Below are 21,147 nucleotides of genomic sequence, written 5' to 3'. Positions count from 1 at the left end.
CATGATTCCGACCAGATCTACCTGGAGTTCATTACCCCGGATTCATTATGCATCTCTGTAATCTTTTGACATATTAAACTAATAACTAAATACAGAATGTCATTCTTCATTTAATTAGCGTTGTGTTATCTTGTGTGTTGTTTAGTGTTTTTTAAGATGATAAGAATTAGTTTAGTACAAAAAATGGCATTTGATGATAACAGAAGCAGCAGGTTATGTGGAGACTAGAGTGTTTGCACTCAGTCAGGACTGATCGCTCAGTGTTACTACACACTACTGGAGTAGTTGTACTCAGAGGTGATCACACACTACTAGAAACTGCTTGTACTCAGCCAGTGTTCACTCAGCATTACTACACACTACTAGAGAGTGCTTGCACTCAGCCAGTGTTCACTCAGCATTACTACACACTACTAGAGAGTGCTTGTACTCAGCCAGTGTTCACTCAGCATTACTACACACTACTAGAGAGTGCTTGTACTCAGCCAGTGTTCACTCAGCATTACTACACACTACTAGAGAGTGCTTGTACTCAGCCAGTGTTCACTCAGCATTACTACACACTACTAGAGAGTGCTTGCACTCAGCCAGTGTTCACTCAGCATTACTACACACTACTAGAGAGTGCTTGTACTCAGTCAGAGTTCACTCAGCATTACTGCACACTACTAGAGAGTGCTTGTACTCAGCCAGTGTTCACTCAGCATTACTACACACTACTAGAGAGTGCTTGTACTCAGCCAGTGTTCACTCAGCATTACTACACACTACTAGAGAGTGCTTGTGCTCAGCCAGTGTTCACTCAGCATTACTGCACACTACTAGAGAGTGCTTGCACTCAGTCAGTGTTCACTCATCATTACTACACACTACTAGAGAGTGCTTGAGCTCAGCCAGTGTTCACTCATCATTACTACACACTACTAGAGAGTGCTTGCACTCAGTCAGTGTTCACTCATCATTACTACACACTACTAGAGAGTGCTTGCACTCAGCCAGTGTTCACTCAGCATTACTACACACTACTAGAGAGTGCTTGTGCTCAGCCAGTGTTCACTCAGCATTACTGCACACTACTAGAGAGTGCTTGCACTCAGTCAGTGTTCACTCATCATTACTACACACTACTAGAGAGTGCTTGAGCTCAGCCAGTGTTCACTCATCATTACTACACACTACTAGAGAGTGCTTGCACTCAGTCAGTGTTCACTCATCATTACTACACACTACTAGAGAGTGCTTGCACTCAGCCAGTGTTCACTCAGCATTACTACACACTACTAGAGAGTGCTTGTGCTCAGCCAGTGTTCACTCAGCATTACTGCACACTACTAGAGAGTGCTTGCACTCAGTCAGTGTTCACTCATCATTACTACACACTACTAGAGAGTGCTTGAGCTCAGCCAGTGTTCACTCATCATTACTACACACTACTAGAGAGTGCTTGCACTCAGTCAGTGTTCACTCATCATTACTACACACTACTAGAGAGTGCTTGCACTCAGCCAGTGTTCACTCAGCATTACTACACACTACTAGAGAGTGCTTGCACTCAGTCAGTGTTCACTCATCATTACTACACACTACTAGAGAGTGCTTGCACTCAGCCAGTGTTCACTCAGCATTACTACACACTACTAGAGAGTGCTTGAGCTCAGCCAGTGTTCACTCAGCATTACTACACACTACTAGAGAGTGCTTGTACTCAGCCAGTGTTCACTCAGCATTACTACACACTACTAGAGAGTGCTTGTACTCAGCCGGTGTTCACTCAGCATTACTACACACTACTAGAGAGTGCTTGTACTCAGCCAGTGCTCACTCAGCATTACTACACACTACTAGAGAGTGCTTGTACTCAGCCAGTGCTCACTCAGCATTACTACACACTACTAGAGAGTGCTTGTACTCAGCCAGTGTTCACTCAGCATTACTACACACTACTAGAGAGTGCTTGTACTCAGCCAGTGTTCACTCAGCATTACTACACACTACTAGAGAGTGCTTGTACTCAGCCAGTGTTCACTCAGCATTACTGCACACTACTAGAGAGTGCTTGTACTCAGCCAGTGTTCACTCAGCATTACTACACACTACTAGAGAGTGCTTGTACTCAGCCAGTGCTCACTCAGCACTGCACTAACACACTCCTGAGGATTCCCACAGCTCAGATATTCTCAGTAAGCATTTATCAGAATATTTTCACAGTTCTACCATTCGCTAAACCCGTTTGGGCTATCAAATTTCCAATGTGACGAGGACATTTACAGACGCACTCGAAAAGAGTACTAAAACACGTAACAAAGGTAGAGTGAACCCTTGTTTACAAAGGTTCTCCTAAGATGGGTTTTCAATTTCCAACTGTGGACCCTTGTTCCTGTGTTCCATTTCTGAAACATTCAAACCCTGTCCACTCTGTCAGTTCCTCTCAGTATTTTATACATCGTTATCATGTCTTCCCTATCCCTCCTATCCTCTAGGGTCATCAGGTTAAGTTCCCTTAATCTCTTCTCGTAAGACATACCTCTCAGTTCCGGGACTAGTCAAGTGCAAAAGTTTGCAACTGCAAACTTTTGCACTTTCTCTAAATTCTTGACGTGTTTGACCAGGTGTGGGTTCCATACTGGTGCTGCATACTCCAGTATGGGCCTAAATGACTCCTTTCTCCGATGTCGATATGCTATTCTCAGGTTTGCCAGGCGCCCATATGCTGCAGTAGTTATTTGAGTGATGTGTGCCTCAGGGACATGCTCTGTATAATGCTTACCCCAAGATCCTTTTCTTTAAGTGAAGTTTGCAGCCTTTGCTCCCTTAACCTTCCCCAATCTTCATGACTTTGCACTTGCTGGAGTTTATCTCCAGGAGACAGTTGCTGTACCAGGCTTGCAGCCTGTCCAGATCCCTTTGTGGTCCTGTCTGATCGTCTTCCAATTGTGTGTGTGTGTGTGTGTGTGTATTATATGTATGCACACAGATTTACATATTACATACATTTTTTTCCCTCATCAAACTGGCTATATCCCACCAAGGCAGGGTGACCTGCCTAGCTTGGATATGGCCCCCTACCACAACTACTCTCACTTGGTTCAAAACTTCCCAAACACTTACTCAACATCTTCCAAATCTCTCTCTCTCCTCTGCACTCCTCTCTTCTCCAGGTGCATAAACATTTGTTATAATCCACTTTTTGTATCTGACCCATATTTTAATCCACAGAATCCTTGAATTTATACATTTATCTTCCCTCTTCTCCTTCCATAACTGACCCTTCAACATTATTGCTACCTTATCCTTAGCTCTAGCTCTCTCAGATACTCCTGACCTAATCCCATTTAATTCTCCCCACCGAAACTCCCCTACCCCCCCTTAAGCTTTGTTTCATTTAGAGCCAGGACATCCAACTTCTTTCCATTCATAACACTGAAAATCATCTCTTTCTGATCATCAGTACTACATCCATGCACATTCAAACATCCCAGTTTTATGAAGTTTTTCTTCTTTTTCTTCTTCTTTCAACAAACCGGCCACATCCCACTGAGGCAGAGTAGCCCAAAAAGAAAAACAAAATTTCTCTTTTTAACTTTAGTAATCTATACAGGAGAAGGGGTTACTAGCGCACTGCTCCCTGCGTTTTAGTTGCTTCTATGATACGCATAGCTTGCGAAGGAAAGATTCTTTTCCACTTTCCCATGGATATGGAGGGAAACAGATAAGAACAAGAGCTATTTAGAAAATAAAAGAATACCCAGATGGATGTGTATACATAAACGTGTACATGCATGTGTGGTGTAACTTAAAAGCAAACAGAAGTAGCAAGATGTACCTGTTATCATGCTTAAGAAAAAGAAAGAAAAACACTAGCAATCCTGTCTACCATCCTACTACCTAACATAAATAAACGTTTTTTTTTTTCAACAAATCAGCCGTATCCCACCGAGGCAGGGTGGCCCAAAAAGAAAAACAAAGGTTTCTCTTTCTAAATTTAGTAATTTATATAGGAAAAGAGGTTACTAGCCCGTTGCTCATGGCATTTTCGTCGCCTCTTACAACACGCATGGCTTACGGAGGAAGAATTCTGTTCCACATCTCAATGGAGATAAGAGGAAATAAACAAGAGAGAGATAGAGTGAGAGTGTTTGATAAAGAGTGTGCCAGAAATAAAGATTGAGAAATAGATAGATAGATAGATAGATAGATAGATAGACAGATAGAGAGAGAGAGAGAGAGAGAGAGAGAGAGAGAGAGAGAGAGAGAGAGAGAGAGAGAGAGAGAGAGAGAGAGAGAGAGAGAGAGAGAGAGAGAGAGAGAGAGAGAGAGAGAGAGAGAGAGAGAGAGAGAGAGAGAGAGAGAACATAAGAACATAAGAAAGAAGGAACACTACAACAGGCCTACTGACCCATGTGGAGCAGGTCCATGTCCCCCCCCCCCCGGATTAGACCAATGACCCACCCAGTCTGATCATATCCACTCAAGGATAGAGCACGGCACCAGACCCAGCAGCACAAGCTAGTCAGGTCCAACTTACACCCACCCACACCCACTCATGTATTTATCTAACCTATTTTTAAAACTACACAACATTTTAGCCTCAATAACTGTACTCGGGAGCTTGTTCCACTCATCCACAACTCTATTACCAAACCAGTACTTTCCTATATCCTTCCTGAATCTGATTTTTTTCTAACTTGAAACCATTGCTGCGAGTCCTGTCTTGGCTGGAAATTTTCAGCACACTGTTTACATCCCCTTTATTTATTCCTGTTTTCCATTTATACACCTCGATCATATCCTCCCTAATTCTACGCCTTTCGAGAGAGTGCAGATTCAGGGCCTCAGTCTATCCTCATAGGGAAGATTTCTGATACATGGGATCATCTTTGTCATCCTCCTTTGTACGTTTTCCAGAGCATTTATATTTTATTTTTTATTATCACACTGGCCGATTCCCACCAAGGCAGGGTGGCCCGAAAAAGAAAAACTTTCACCATCATTCACTCCATCACTGTCTTGCCAGAAGGGTGCTTTACACTACAGTTTTTAAACTGCAACATTAACACCCCTCCTTCAGAGTGCAGGCACTGTACTTCCCATCTCCAGGACTCAAGTCCGGCCTGCCGGTTTCCCTGAATCCCTTCATAAATGTTACTTTGCTCACACTCCAACAGCACGTCAAGTATTAAAAACCATTTGTCTCCATTCACTCCTATCAAACACGCTCACGCATGCCTGCTGGAAGTCCAAGCCCCTCGCACACAAAACCTCCTTTACCCCCTCTCTCCAACCTTTCCTAGGCCGACCCCTACCCCGCCTTCCTTCCACTACAGACTGATACACTCTTGAAGTCATTCTGTTTCGCTCCATTCTCTCTATATGTCCGAACCACCTCAACAACCCTTCCTCAGCCCTCTGGACAACAGTTTTGGTAATCCCGCACCTCCTCCTAACTTCCAAACTACGAATTCTCTGCATTATATTCACATCACACATTGCCCTCAGACATGACATCTCCACTGCCTCCAGCCTTCTCCTCGCTGCAACATTCATCACCCATGCTTCACACCCATATAAGAGCGTTGGTAAAACTATACTCTCATACATTCCCCTCTTTGCCTCCAAGGACAAAGTTCTTTGTCTCCACAGACTCCTAAGTGCACCACTCACTCTTATATCCATTTATATCATTTATATCCATTCTGTAATACGGTGACCAGAACTGAGCAGCATAGTCTAAATGAGGCCTAACCAAGGATATATAGAGTTGAAGAACAACCTGAGGACTTCTGTTATTTATACTTCTAGATATTAAGCCAAGAATTCTGTTAGCTTTATTGCGAACACTAATGCACTGCTGTCTTGGTTTTAGGTTACTGCTAACCAGAACTCCTAAATCCTTTTCGCAATCGGTAGTATTAAGATCTACATTATTTAGTTTATATGTGGCATGGTTATTTAACTGTCCAACATTTAGAACTTTGCATTTGCCAATATTAAACTGCATCTGCCACTTCTCCGACCATTGCGTCAGTCTATTCAAATCATCCTGGAGTGCTCTAATGTTCTCATTAGAATGAATTGGACGGCCTATTTTGGTGTCATCAGCAAATTTGCTTATGTCGCTATTTATTCTCTCATCTATGTCGTTTATGTAAATTGTGAACAACAACAGGCCCAACACTGACCCCTGAGGAACACCGCTTGTGACGTGCCCCCATTCTGATTTCTCCCCATTTATGCAAACTCTCTGCTGTCTATTTGTCAGCCATGCCTCTACCCAGGAAATAAATTCTCCTCCTATTCCGTGTGCCCTAAGTTTCCTCAATAGCCTCTGGTGTGGAACTCTATCGAAAGCCTTACTGAAGTCCATATACACAATATCACATTCATTACCATGATCTACCTCCTCAAACACCTTAGTGAAAAAAGTTAGTAAATTCATAAGACAGGAACGCCCCTTTGTAAAACCGTGTTGAGAATCATTAATCAATCTGTGCCTGTCAAGATTCAAATTCAAATTCAAATTCAAATTCAAATTCAAAGTTTATTCTCTATAAGGATTACAATGCTGAGTTTACAGAATTTGGTTATTGTGTGGTTTACATGTAGTAAAATAATGATTACAGAGTGTACCACTAGAACACCTAGCATGGCTAGGCATTTCGGGCAGACTTAGTTTAATTCTTAATTTTAAAATATTACAAATTATGAGGTAAGTTGGTATTATGGCTGACTAAATACTAGTTTGTGAGTTTAGCAATGTGAATGCTTTTGTTTTGGCACAGTACATAGTTTCAGTATTGGAGTATCACAGGCTTCATTATTTTAAGATTGAGATTAATATTTCTGTTTATGGTCAAATGGGTGAGTGAGTGTAAGTGTGAACCACCAGGTGGTATTCGTGTAGTTAATTGACGGGGTGTATCAGGGAGATAAGATGTTTTCTAATGGTAGTTTTGAAGGTGATGAATGTGTCTGCAGTTCTAGAGTTCTCAGGTAGGGTGTTCCAGATTTTAGGGCCTTTGACATACACTGAATTTTTGTAAAGGTTTAGTCGGACACGGGGAATGTCGTAGAGATGTTTGTGTCTGGTGTTATGCCTGTGGGTTCTGTCACAACTATCAAGAAAGCGTTTTAGGTCAAGGTTGATATTGGAGTTTGAGGTCCTGTAGATGTAGATTGCACAGTAGTAAGTGTGGATGTACTGAACAGGTAGTAAGTTTAGATCTATGAAGAGTGGGGGGGTGTGTTGCCAGGGATGGGATTTAGTGATTATTCTTACTGCAGCTTTTTGTTGGGTTATTATTGGCTTTAGGTGTGTTGCTGCAGTTGATCCCCAAGCACAAATAGCATAGGTGAGGTATGGATAAATAAGTGAGTGGTATAGTGTGAGAAGGGCATTTTGCGGAATGTAGTATCATATCTTGGAGAGGATCCCAACCGTTTTGGATACTTTTTTGGTTATGTGTTGGATATGGGTGCTGAAATTCAGGTTGTTGTCAAGGTATAGGCCTAGGAATTTGCCCTCATGATGTCTGTTAAGTAGAATGTTGTCGATCTTAATGTTAATTTGTGCATCTCCTGCTCTGCTACCAAACATAATATAGTAGGTTTTGTCAGTGTTAAGCGTAAGTTTAACAGAGCAGCTCCTCGTTAACAATGGTGTTCAGGGTGGCAAGATTAGGGTGAGAGATGACATAAGTCGTGTCGTCAGCAAAGAGAATGAAATGGGTTTCAGGTGTTGGGATACGTTTGGAAGATCATTGATGTATATGAGGAAGAGCAGGGGACCAAGGACACTTCCCTGCGGAACTCCAGTATCAAGTGGCCGTGTTGTTGATGCTGTGTCTTTAATGGTGACATACTGATACCCATTAGTAAGGTAAGATTTGAAATAAGCAAGCGCATGGCCTCTTATACCATACTGGTCAAGTTTGTGGAGTAGGATGCCATGGTCTACTGTGTCAAAAGCTTTTCTTAGGTCAATAAAAATTCCTAGTGGATATTCCTTATTTTCCAATGCTGTGTAAAGCAGATCTAGCATTTTTATGATTGCATCATTAGTGCTTTTATTTTTTCTGAATCCAAATTGGCAGGGGTTATGTTTTGTGCCGTTATAAATTAATATAGTCTCCTGTGCACGAGTTTCTCAAAGATTTTGGTAAGTTTGATATTGGCCTATAGTTGTTTAAGTCTGTAGGGTCACCACCTTTATGTATTGGTGTAACCCTTGCCATCTTGAGTAGTTTCGGGAAGGTGCTAGTTTCTAGTGACTTGTTAAAAAGTAATGAAATAGCATGCGAAAGGACATGGGCCACTCGCTTGTACAGTAATGGTGGGACATGAGACAGATTCCCTGAGTTATTTTTAAGTGACTTTATAATCTCAGTGAGTTCCGTGGGGTCAGTTTGTGCAAGATAGAAGGAATTTGGGAAATTCCCATCTAGGTAGTCCCCGGCATGGGCATTGGTATGTGGGATTTTATTGGCGAGATTAGATCCTATGGTTGAGAAGAAGTCGTTTATCTTGTTAGCTGTGTCAGTGGGATGTAGTGGTGTTTCATTAGGTTTAGTTAGGACAATATTTTTGTTTTTTTTCAGTTTGTGGGTCCCTAGAATCTGAGAGAGTGTTTTCCAGGTCTTTTTTATATCTCCTCTAGTGTCTGTGAATCTACTGGAGTAGTATATGTTTATCAGGAGGAAGGTAGGGTAGTGGTCTGTAGTGCTATCTGTGATAATCCCTGATTTAAGGGGAGCTAGTATATTGGTCCATATGTGGTCTATTATGGTTGCACTTGTCTCAGTGAGTCTGGTTGGTTTAGTTATTGTTGGTATGAGAAGTGTGTTGTTCATATTGTTGATGAAATCAGTTATAGGCTGATCATCTAGTACGCCAAGGTTGATGTTGAAGTCTCCAGCTAAGAGAAGCTGGTGCTTATTCATTTGTCTGTTTGTTATTAGTGACTTTAATTTCTCACTGAAATTTGGGATGTTTGTGTGAGGTATCCGGTAAATGGCATCGATTGTTATAGGTGTCTTAAGGTTTTTTACAGTAAAATTAGCAAAAATGTATTCCCCATATTCATCACTAAAGTAAGTGGTGCTAATACAAGATAATTGGTTAGAGTAATAGATTGCAATACCACCCCCAACTTGGTATGGTCTGCAGTTGTGGATTGCTGTGTATCCTGGTAGAGGGTAGATATCTATTGTGTCCTGCTTAAGCCAGGTCTCAGTAAGAATAATGCAGGAGAAGGGTGTCTTTAGTGATTCAAGGAGTGTCAGGAGGTCATCATAGTGTTTGCTTAAGGACCTGATGTTGTAGTTAAGTACTGATAGACTTTTAGCATTGTATAGGATAGTGGTGGCTTGTGATGCTGTGTAATAAAGGCAGTTACTTTCCAATAGGTTTTGATTGGGTGTCAGATTATGGAGGTTTAGATCAGGGTCAACGTGATCAATCATCTTCTAGGTTTAAATTATGGTTATTTATATCCTGAGTTGTGTGTTGAGTTCTAGTACTGATATCTGTAGTGGTGGGAAGTTTGGACAAGTATATAGCTAGAGTATTTTGGTCATATAGAGCATAGTCACTACTACACATAATGAAGTTGATGTTGTCTATGTGTTGTGCTGGAATGAACTAAAGTACAACTAGGTATAAACTAGTAATATAAAAATACAAATTAAAAATAGCACGAGACTCTCACTTGTAATTGCACTAAGGTCTAATATAATGACTTCGGTATTTTCTATGTATTGAGCTAGAATGAGCTATAGTACAACTAGGTTTAATCTAATAATATAAAAATACAAATTAAAAATAGCACCAGTCTCTCACTAGTAATTGCACTATGGTCTAATATAGTGAATTAGGTGGCTACGAATTGCTTCGCCAATTATTGATTCCATAAATTTTCCCACTATGGAGGTAAGGCTTATTGGTCTATAGTTCGAAGCCAAGTACCTGTCACCTACCTTGTAAGTAGGTATTACATTTGCCATTTTCCACTTACCAGGCACTATGCCAGTTTGTAGTGATATATTAAAAAGATTAGCCAAAGATATGCTAAGTTCCTCTTTACATTCCTTTAACACCCTTGCAAACAGTTCATCAGGACCTGAGGATTTGTTAGGTTTTAGTTTCTCTATTTGTCTGAGGACCATGTCACTAGTTACCGCAATCGTACATAGTTTATTATCATCCTGTTCTACGTAATCTATTATTTCAGGAATATTGCTAGTATTTTCCTGGTTGAAAACTGAGAGGAGGTAGGTATTCAGAATTTCACACATATCCTTATCACTGTCAGTGATCTGACCAGAGTTACTCTTAAGTGGGCCAATCTTGTCCCTAATCTTACTTCTGTATACCTGAAAGAACCCTTTTGGGTTAGTCTTTGAATCCCTTGCGACCTTAGCCTCATAATCTCTTTTTGCTTTTCTTATTCCTTTCTTTATTTCTCTCTTTAATTGAATATATTGATTTCTTAACTGCCCATCCCCTCTTTTGATACGCCTATATATGCCTCCCTTTTGACCAATGAGATGTTTTAATCTATTGTTCATCCATTTGGGATCATTTTTGTTAGATCTAATTTCCCTACTCGGAACAAAAGTTGTCTGGGCCGCTAGAACTATGCTCTGAAAAACGTCATATTGGCAGCCAAGATCACCTACCTGACCCATAGTCAGGACATCCCAATTTAGCCCACCCAAGTAATTTTTCAGTCCCATGAAGTCGGCCAAGCGAAAATCTGGGACAGAGATGTGATTGCAGTTATCTGGGTAATTCCATGATATATTGAAACTAAGTGATCTGGGATCACTTTCCCCAAGCTCATCATTAACCTCAAGATTATTAATTAGTGAATCTTTGTTGGCAAGAACCAAGTCAAGCAGATTGTTTCCTCTGGTTGGTTCTGTCACAACCTGTTCTAAAAAGCAATACTGAACCGTATCAAGAAAGTCACTAGACTCAATATTTCTTGTCATATTGTTCCAATCAATTTGTCTAAAGTTAAAATCTCCCATTATCACAACATTTTCATATCTAGATGCCTTTTGAATATCGTCCCATAACAGCTTATTGCCCTCCCTATCAAGGTTTGGGGGCCTATAAATGACACCCAAAATTAATTTGTCACGACCCTCGAGAAACTGAAGCCAAACCGATTCTGTGTTCGATGTTTCTAATCTTATATCATGTCTAAGACAACAATTTAAATTTTCTCTGACATACATCGCCACACCACCACCCTTCCTGTTGACCCTATCAGTGTGGAATAGTTTATAACCCTGTATGTTGCATTCAGAAGGCATTTCTCTATCTTTCAGGTTGAACCAGGTCTCTGTTATACCCAAAATATCTATATTACCTACACTTGCAAGTAATTTTAGCTCATCTATCTTATTTCTTAGACTCCTACTATTTGTATAGTAAACCTTAAGGGAGCTAGTCACTCGTTGCCCTCTATTATCTCTCTTTGTTTGTTGATCAATTGATTTGCCATTACTAGCAACTATATTTTGAATATTGTCTTTTAAACATATCCCTGAGGTATCCCGGTAATAACTGCTGTTTTTAACCCTAATGCTGCAGCCTGATTGTTTCCCACAAACACCCATACCTCTATAATCTATCAGTTTAAATTCCTAGACAAGTCATCAATTACCCTCTCATTTGAATTGGCTAATGCAACCACTCCATCCCCAGAGAGATGAACCCCATCCCTTGCATACATATCACGTTTGCCAAAGAAAAGGTCCCAGTTATCAATGAATGGGATTGCAAGTTCCTTGCAGTACCTGTCTAGCCAGCAATTTATACCAAATGCCCTAGTCATCCATTCATTGCCCACTCCTTTCTAGGCAAGATGCTACATATGACTGGGATCCCTCCCTTAGACCTAACTACTTCTATGGCTGACCTGTACTTATCCAGCAGCTCCTCTCTCCTGCCCTTCCCAATGTCATTACCCCCAGCACTAAGACAGATAATGGGCTTGTTCCCATTACCTGCCATAATATTATCCAACCTGCTGACTATGTCACCAACACCAGCTCCAGGAAGGCACACTCTCTGTCTGACCTTTCTGTCTCTGTTACAAAATGCACTGTCCATATATCTTACCTGAGAATCGCCTACTATTAAAATATTCTTACCTTGATTAGCAGGGGAATCAGTGGTACCTTCAACCTCACTAACCACTGAAGTACACTCGTCTTGGAGAACAGAAAATTGATTTCCTACCTTCACATCTTCTCTTTTAACTCTCCTCATCTTCCTTCTTCCTGAACTGTGAACCACTTGCCACTTAAAGCGGCTGCCACTATCACTGCTGGTGACCATTCCTACCTTACCAGCTAAATCCTTCTCACACTCGCTCCCAAACTCATCTATGCGATGCTTCAGCTTCCCATTTTCCTCCTGAAGAAGTAGAATCTCCTTCAACACATGAACCTGGGATTCTAAAGCACCACAACAAGCCATGGTATGGGTAACAGCCCACGCTAACTCCCAAGAGCTTAGCGGTATGACCGCACTTGACCACTGACCTCAGCGTATTGATTAGGTTATCTTGCCAAGGTTTTAATCATTTATGACATGGATGACTTGTTCCCAGAGTATGTCTCTTTCACTGAAGTTGAAGTTGGTGAAGTCATCCTCATAACTGATCACATTATGCTGGTCAGGAACCCTGCACATGCATGTCTGTACCTCTGTTATGTTGTGATCTGAGTGTATTGTCTTTGATACTGTTATGTATTTTCCAGTCTTGTTGGCTCCACTATTTGCTGGCTTAAGATGAATTTGGTGCAGAGATTTAATAGGTGAAGTGTGTGAAATCTCTCACCTGAGCTGCCTCCTGGTGTTATCTCTGCTACTGGAGCATACTAGTCAGGGCCTACTGAACTTACCTAGCATGGCTCAACAGTGTTCAATTATTCGTGGAAGAACTTCAGGTTGAACACAGAGAGCACTGAATGAACACATAGAACACTGAATGAGCACGTAGGATACTGAATGAACACATAGAACACTGAATGAGCACGTAGGATACTGAATGAACACACAGAACACTGAATGAGCACGTAGGATACTGAATGAACACACAGAACACTTAGTAAACATACAGAACACTGAATGAACACATTACTATGCTTGCTACTCATAGAAGTAAATGAACACTGAGAGATATACACCTCTCAGTGTTTTTACACTGAGAGATACACAAATTTCAGAACACATTAAATCCAAAAGAGACACTGAGATAAGATTCATCATAGCTAATGACTTGAGAGCTTAATCTTAACACTGAGATCAAGAAATCTCACTGTCATGGAGACGGTCACGTTTGTACATCAGCTTATCCTCACGGTGACACACACACACACACACACACACACACACACACACACACACACACACACACACACACACACACACACACACACACACACAGTGTCTGACGACACTGGAGGCCAGGAGGGTCAGGGGAGACATGATAACGACATATAAAATACTGCGCGGAATAGACGAGGTGGACAAAGACGGGATGTTCCAGAGATGGGACACACACACAAGAGGTCACAATTGGAAGTTGAAGACTCAGATGAATCAAAGGGATGTTAGGAAGTATTTCTTCAGTCATAGAGTAGTCAGGCCATGGAATAGCCTAGAAAGTGATGTAGTGGAGGCAGGAACCATACATAGTTTTAAGGCGAGGTATGATAGAGCTCATGGGGCAGGGAGAGAGAGGACCTAGTAGCATTCAGCGAAGAGGCGGGGCCAGCAGCTGTGACTCGACCCCTGCAACCACAAATAGGTGAGTACAAATAGGTGAGTACACACACACACACACACACACACACACACACACACACACACACACACACACACACATGCACACACACACACACACACACAGTGCAACCAAACACTCTAAATCAAAACACCCATGTCAAATCCAATGCCCCCACCCACTACATTACAAACTTCACCCCCACAGCAACAACCCATAGTTCCTTACCAGGTCTCCCACTTCCCCAACCCCAATATACCTCCCAGACCACAGTCTTAGAAAAGAAGTTGAAGGTGTGGTATACAAATGCAGATGGAATAACAAACAAGTATGAGGAGTGGCACAAAAGAATCAAAGAGACATCCCCAGACATAATAGCACTCACAGAAACAAAACTCACCAGAATAATAACAGATTCAATCTTTCCATCCGGATATCAAATCCTCAGGAAAGACAGAGGGAGGAGAGGGGGAGGAGGAGTTGCACTGCTCATTAAAAACCAGTGGGGTTTTGAGAAAATGGAAGGAATGGTTGGCACGGGCGAAAGGGACTACTTAGTAGGAACAATCCAGTCTGAGGGACATAAGGTGATAATTGCAGAAATGTACAACCCACCACAGAACTGCAGGAGGCCAAGAGAAGAATACGATGAGAGCAACAGAGCAATGATCGACACACTAGCCGAGGTGGCCAGGAGAGCACACATGGGGGAGCAAAGTTACTAGTTATGGGTGATTTCAATCACAAGGAGATTGACTGGGAAAACCTGGAGCCCCATGGAGGTCCCGAAACATGGAGAGCCAAGATGATGGATGTGGTACTGGAAAACCTCATGCATCAACATGTTAGAGACACTACCAGACAGAGAGGAGAGGATGAACCAGCAAGGCTGGACCTTGTATTCACCATGAGTAGTTTGGACATCGAGGGTATCATGTATGAAAGGCCCCTGGGAGCTAGTGATCATGTGGTTCTGTGCTTCGACTACATCAGTGGTTCCCAAACTGGGGATAAATTACCCCCTGGGGGTAATTTAACCATTTTTGGGGGGTAATGGAGGGGTGACAGAAAAAAAGTTATGAATTCTGAAAATCAAGAAAACAATGCGGTACCCGGTATGAGGATTATTGTTAACTTTGTCTTAGTATATAAAGTTGTAAAGTAAACCTATTATAAGTAAGTAATAAAGTTAAACCAAATAACAATAAACATCAAAAACTAATATACAGTATTAGAAAAGAAGAAATATATAGCTAAGTGTGTGGAAACCCAAAAGTATTTTGACAAGTATGCTTCAGGACAAAAGTCACTCAGTAGCCCAGATCAACCTGTCCAGTACGTGTCACTCACTTCCTGAGGCTGCCTCTATTTCACACTGTCAGTTTATCTGTGAGCATCAGCCGAGGTAGACATAAGCTGGTATGTATGTGTACTGCCCTGTGCAGTATATAGTTAGTATTTACCCACTGTTACTGTGAATTTGTAGCTATTATTAATTTTATATATAATGTATGTGTGGTTCTTACGTTTTCAATGGTTTTGCTAGGATTAGCAGAGTATGCGAGGCTGTATACGTTCACGTTTAGCCATATATATCAATAATAACAACATTTTGTGAAAGGGGTAACATGCTTTATGTGGCATGTTAAATTGGGTAACAAGCTGAAAAAGTTTGGGAACCACTGGACTACATAGTTGAGCTCCAAGTGGAGAGAGTAACAGGAATAGGCTGGGAAAAACCAAACTACAAAAGGGGGAACTACTCAGGCATGAGGAACTTCCTTCAAGACATTCAGTGGGAGAGGGAACTGACAGGAAAACCAGTACAAGAAATGATGGACTATGTAGCAACAAAATGCAAGGAGGCAGAGGAGAGGTTTGTTCCCAAGGGAAACAGAAATAATGGGAAGAACAGAACGAGTCCTTGGTTCACCCAAAGGTGTAGGGAGGCAAAAACTAGGTGTACTAGAGAATGGAAAAGGTACAGAAGACAGAGAACTCAGGAAAATAAAGAAATCAGCCGAAGAGCCAGAAACGAATATGCACAGATAAGAAGGGAGGCTCAGGGACAATATGAAAATGACATAGCATCAAAAGTAAAGACTGACCCGAAGCTGTTGTACAGCCACATCAGGAGGAAAACAACAGTCAAGGACCAGGTAATCAGACTGAGGAAGGGTGATGGGGAATTCACAAGAAACGACCGAGAGGTTTGTCAAGAGCTCAACACAAGATTTAAAGAGGTATTTACAGTGGAAACCAGTAGGACTCCAAGAAATCAGAACTGGGAGGCACACCAGCAAGTGCTGGATGAGGTACATATAACCAAGGAGGAGGTGAAGAAGCTGCTATGCAAACTTGACACCTCAAAGGCGGTGGGACCAGACAACATCTCTCCATGGGTCCTTAAAGAGGGTGCAGAGATATTGTGTGAGCCATTAACAAAGATCTTCAACACATCATTTGAAACTGGGCAACTCCCTGAGGTATGGAAAATGGCAAATGTAGTTCAAATTTTTAAAAAGGGAGACAGACATGAGGCACTAAACTACAGACCTGTATCACTAACGTGTATAGTATGCAAGGTCATGGAGAAGATCATCAGGAGGAGAGTGGTGGGGCACCTGGAAAGAAACAAGTGTATAATTGACAACCAGCACGGTTTCAGGGAAGGAAAATCCTGTGTCACAGACCTACTAGAGTTTTATGACAAGGTGACAGAAGTAAGACAAGAGAGAGAGGGGTGGATCGACTGCATATTTTTGGACAGCAAGAAGGCTTTCGACACAGTTCCTCACAAGAGGTTACTGCAAATGCTAGATGATCAGGCACACATAACAGGAAAGGCACTGCAATAGATCAGAGAATATCTGACAGGGAGGCAACAACGAGTCATGGTACGCGACGAGGTGTCAGAGTGGGCGGCTGTGACAAGCGGGGTTCCACAGGGGTCAGTCCTAGGACCTGTTCTGTTCTTGGTATATGTGAACGACATAACGGAAGGGATAGACTCAGAAGTGTCCTTGTTTGCAGATGATGCGAAGTTAATGAGAAGAATAAAATCGGACGAGGATCAGGCAGGACTACAAAGAGACCTAGACAGGCTACAAGCCTGGTCCAGCAACTGGCTCCTTGAATTTAACCCTGCCAAATGCAAAGTCATGAAGATTGGGGAAGGGCAAAGAAGACCGCAGACACAATATAGTTTAGATGGCCAAAGACTGCAAACCTCACTCAAGGAAAAAGATCTGGGGGTGAGTATAACACCGAGCATATCTCCTGAGGCACACATCAATCAGATAACTGCTGCAGCATACGGGCGCCTGGCAAACCTACGGATAGCGTTCCGATACCTCAGTAAGGATTCGTTTAAGACTCTGTATACCATCTATGTCAGGCCCATACTGGAGCATGCAGCACCAGTTTGGAATCCACACCTAGTCAAGCACATCAAGAAATTAGAGAAAGTGCAAAGGTTTGCAACAAGACTAGTCCCGGAGCTACGAGGATTGTCCTACGAAGAAAGGTTGAGGGAAATTGGCCTGATGACACTGGAGGACACGAGGGTCAGGGGAGACATGATAACGACATATAAAATACTGCGCAGAATAGACAAGGTGGACAAAGATGGGATGTTCCAGAGATGGGACACACACACAAGAGGTCACAATTGGAAGTTGAAGACTCAGATGAATCAAAGGGATGCTAGGATGTATTTCTTCAGTCATAGAGTAGTCAGGCCATGGAATAGCCTAGAAAGGGATGTAGTGGAGGCAGGAACCATACATAGTTTTAAGGCGAGGTATGATAGAGCTCATGGGGCAGGGAGAGAGAGGACCTAGTAGCAATCAGCGAAGAGGCGGGGCCAGGAGCTGTGACTCGACCCCTGCAACCACAAATAGGTGAGTACAAATAGGTGAGTATGGACAGCGAGCGCGCGAGTCACGCCTTCCGTGCTCCGGGAATATAAGTGTTTTTGAGGGCTACCCAAGTGTTCTGCAAGGGTTGCAAAGCGTGTCAGGGTAGTGAACAATCCTAGAAGTGTTTTTTAATCTGCCTGAGCCACATAAGCGTGAGGAGAGCCACAATTTTGTAAGTGATCTAGAAAATAAAAACGTGGTGGCCCAGAGTGGGCAGGTTAGTGTGGGTGGTAAGGCGTCGTTGTCAAGTGTCACCCAAGAAAGATAATAAAGTGAAACAATCGTGTGACCAGTGAGAGAAATACAGTGAACAGGGTACATTATTAACGAGAAGAAATTGAGGTGGATCTACGCCAGGACGTCACATTGAGCTGGACAATCTACAGGCTGCTACAGCTGCACTGCAAGTACTGTATCCACCTATGAGTGGTTGTTTGGGTGTGGGGTTCCAGGTTCCAATTAACCGCCAAGCTGAATGTGAATGGTCTAACTCTCATAGCACAATAAAGAATAGGCACTCAAATATTCAATAAGGAATAGCAATTGGTAATCCATTGAAGAAGGCGTGTAACTTACTGTAAGCTATGTGGCAGGTCAAACATTGGCAACATTGTAAGTAGGTGAGGTCAAGTCCCAGGAGGGTGGGGGGTCAGGTCACAAGAGGTTGTGGACACAAGCGACAACTGAGAATCCACATTACACTCCAAGCACAAGCCACCTACTTTTCAGACACATAATAAACCCACACATAATTCAACACATAATTACACACACACACACACACACACACACACACACACCACCTACCCCCCTAACCATCCCTCCCTCTCTCACACACACACACACATGCACATACACACACACATATATACACACACATACACAAACACACACATACACACACACAGGGAGGGGACACAGAAACAAGAGGCCACAATTGGAAGTTGAAGACACAAATGAGTCAGAGAGATAGTAGGAAGTATTTCTTCAGTCATAGAGTTGTAAGGCAGTGGAATAGCCTAGAAAATGACGTAGTGGAGGCAGGAACCATACACAGTTTTAAGACGAGGTTTGATAAAGCTCATGGAGCGGGGAGAGAGAGGGTCTAGTAGCAACCGGTGAAGAGGCGGGGCCAGGAGCTAGGACTCGACCCCTGCAACCACAAATAGGTGAGTACAAATAGGTGAGTACACACACATACATACACACACACACATACACACACACACATACACATACACACACACACACACACCGACACACACACACACACACACACACACACACACACACACACACACACACACACACACACACACACACACACACACACACACACACACACACACACACACGGTAAGTATGTGCCGGTCAAGTCCCAGGAGGTTGGGGGTCAGGTCACAAGAAGTTGTGGGCAGCCAAGGACCACTGAGACTCTACAGCACAAGCCACCTACCTTTCAGTACATAATAAACCCACACATAATTCCACACAAAATTACACACACACACACACACACACACACACACACACACACATACACTCCCCCCCTCACCACCGACATCTCACTACTTCCCCTGATCCCTCCCCTCCCTCGTTCACCCTCCCCTCCCCCATTCACCCTCCCCCTCCCCCTCCCCACCCCTCCCCACTCCTCTCCCACATAGCCACAGTTCCTCCACTACCTCCCCCCCCACACTCTGACATACACCCTACTAACCTAACATACAGAACTACATAGGTTTCCCACTCTGAGGTAATCAGGATAAAACAGAAATGGGTTGCCAGAGAGCAACAAGAAAAACCAAGGGACAGGAGGAGGAAGCTGCAAAGGAAGATTGGGCAGCAGAGCTCATAAAAAGGGATCATGAATGGGAAAAGAAACTAGAAGAACTTAGCATGAGAATGGAAGAGAGGATAGATATGGAAAGCAGGAAGTGGGAGGCGCATGTCAAAGCAGCAGAAGCTAGGATACAGAGTTTAGAAGAGGAACTGAAAAATCTGAAACAGCCTAATGAACTAAAGAACATTTTGGGATTGACAACAGAGACTGCTACCTCAGCCACAAATAAGGGGACAGTAGGGAAAGAAGGGGCACAACTGCATGTAGAAGCTCTATCAGAGGAGACTGTAGTAAATGAAAGGGCTAAGCTTTATGTGGAGGCCCTAACAGACAACAACAGAGCCCAAGGAAAACCGAGAAGAGAAAATGACAGGCCACTCAGCCCAAGTACATTAGCCAGTGAAACTGAAGAAAGGAAAGCTGCAGTGGAGGAAACCAAATTAAATGAGGGGATACACAGGGATATGCAGTGGGAGAATGAAAGGGTGAGGTCAGTCTTTGTGTATGGGCTCCAGGAAGTTGAAGGGGAAACATATGAAGCAAGAAAACAAGGGGAAAAAAAGCAATTGAAAGCATCATGAAAGCAATAGGAGAAGACGACATGACCCAGCTGGAAAATTTTCGGAGAATAGGGGGGTTTGTAAGATAAAGAACCCAGCCAGTGAAAGTGACCTTCAAGGCAGAAGCGACTCGGACCAGGATCCTGCAGGAGAAAGCAAGATTAAGGGACATGCCGGCATACAGGAAGGTGTATCTCGACCGCGACAGAACACAAGAAGAAAGGCAGAAATTGAGAGAGATGGTACAAAGGCGAAAGGAGGAAAGAGAGGGGATGGAGAAGACAGACAGGAGATCCCAGACCCAGGAAGAAGATCAAATACAGCCTCCCTCACAACTTCCTATAGAAGCCTCCCAACCAGGTCAACCCCAGTGCAACCAAACACTCTAAATCAAAACACCCATGCCAAATCCAATGCCCCCACCCACTACATTACAAACTCCACCCCCACAGCAACAACCCATAGTTCCTTACCAGGTCTCCCACTTCCCCAACCCCAATATACCTCCCAGACCACAGTCTTAGAAAAGAAGTTGAAGGTGTGGTATACAAATGCAGATGGAATAGCAAACAAGCATGAAGAGTGGCACGAAAGAATCAAGGAGACATCCCCAGACATAATAGCACTCACAGAAACAAAACTCACCAGAATAATAAGATTCAATCTTTCCATCCGGATATCAAATCCTCAGGAAAGACAGAGGGAGGAGAGGGGGAGGAGGAGTTGCACTGCTCATTAAAAACCATTGGGGTTTTGAGAAAGTGGAAGGAATGGATGGCACAGGCGAAAGGGACTACTTAGTAGGAACAATCCAGTCTGAGGGACATAAGGTGATAATTGCAGTAATGTACAACCCACCACAGAACTGCAGTAGGCCAAGAGAAGAATACGATGAGAGCAACAGAACAATGATCGACACACTAGCCGAGGTGGCCAGGAGAGCACACATGGGGGGAGCAAAGTTACTAGTTATGGGTGATTTCAATTAAAAGGAGATTGACTGGGAAAACCTAGAGCCCCATGGGG

The 21,147-nt window shown here is 42.9% G+C and overlaps 1 protein-coding gene across 5 annotated transcripts in view; it reads left to right on the top strand.

Moving 5' to 3' along the window:
• Nucleotides 1–248: 248 nt before the first annotated feature.
• The window catches only part of LOC128697054 (major facilitator superfamily domain-containing protein 8), a 67,460-nt gene continuing 46,561 nt past the window's right edge, over nt 249–21,147 (top strand). For 2 of the 5 annotated variants that reach the window (XM_070095310.1, XM_070095314.1), the window contains exon 1: nt 249–297. The gene's annotated coding sequence lies outside the window, so the exon portion shown is untranslated. Of the gene's footprint in view, nt 298–1,881; nt 2,181–7,042; nt 7,877–21,147 lie in introns of those variants that run through there. The other 3 variants (XM_070095313.1, XM_070095311.1, XM_070095312.1) reach the window with 2 other exon arrangements.

This window comes from Cherax quadricarinatus, chromosome 49 (assembly GCF_038502225.1).
Source record: "Cherax quadricarinatus isolate ZL_2023a chromosome 49, ASM3850222v1, whole genome shotgun sequence".
In the NCBI taxonomy this organism is placed as follows: Eukaryota; Metazoa; Arthropoda; class Malacostraca; order Decapoda; family Parastacidae; genus Cherax; species Cherax quadricarinatus.
Note: the sequence above shows the minus strand (reverse complement) of the source record. Positions and strands in the feature narration are given on the sequence as shown.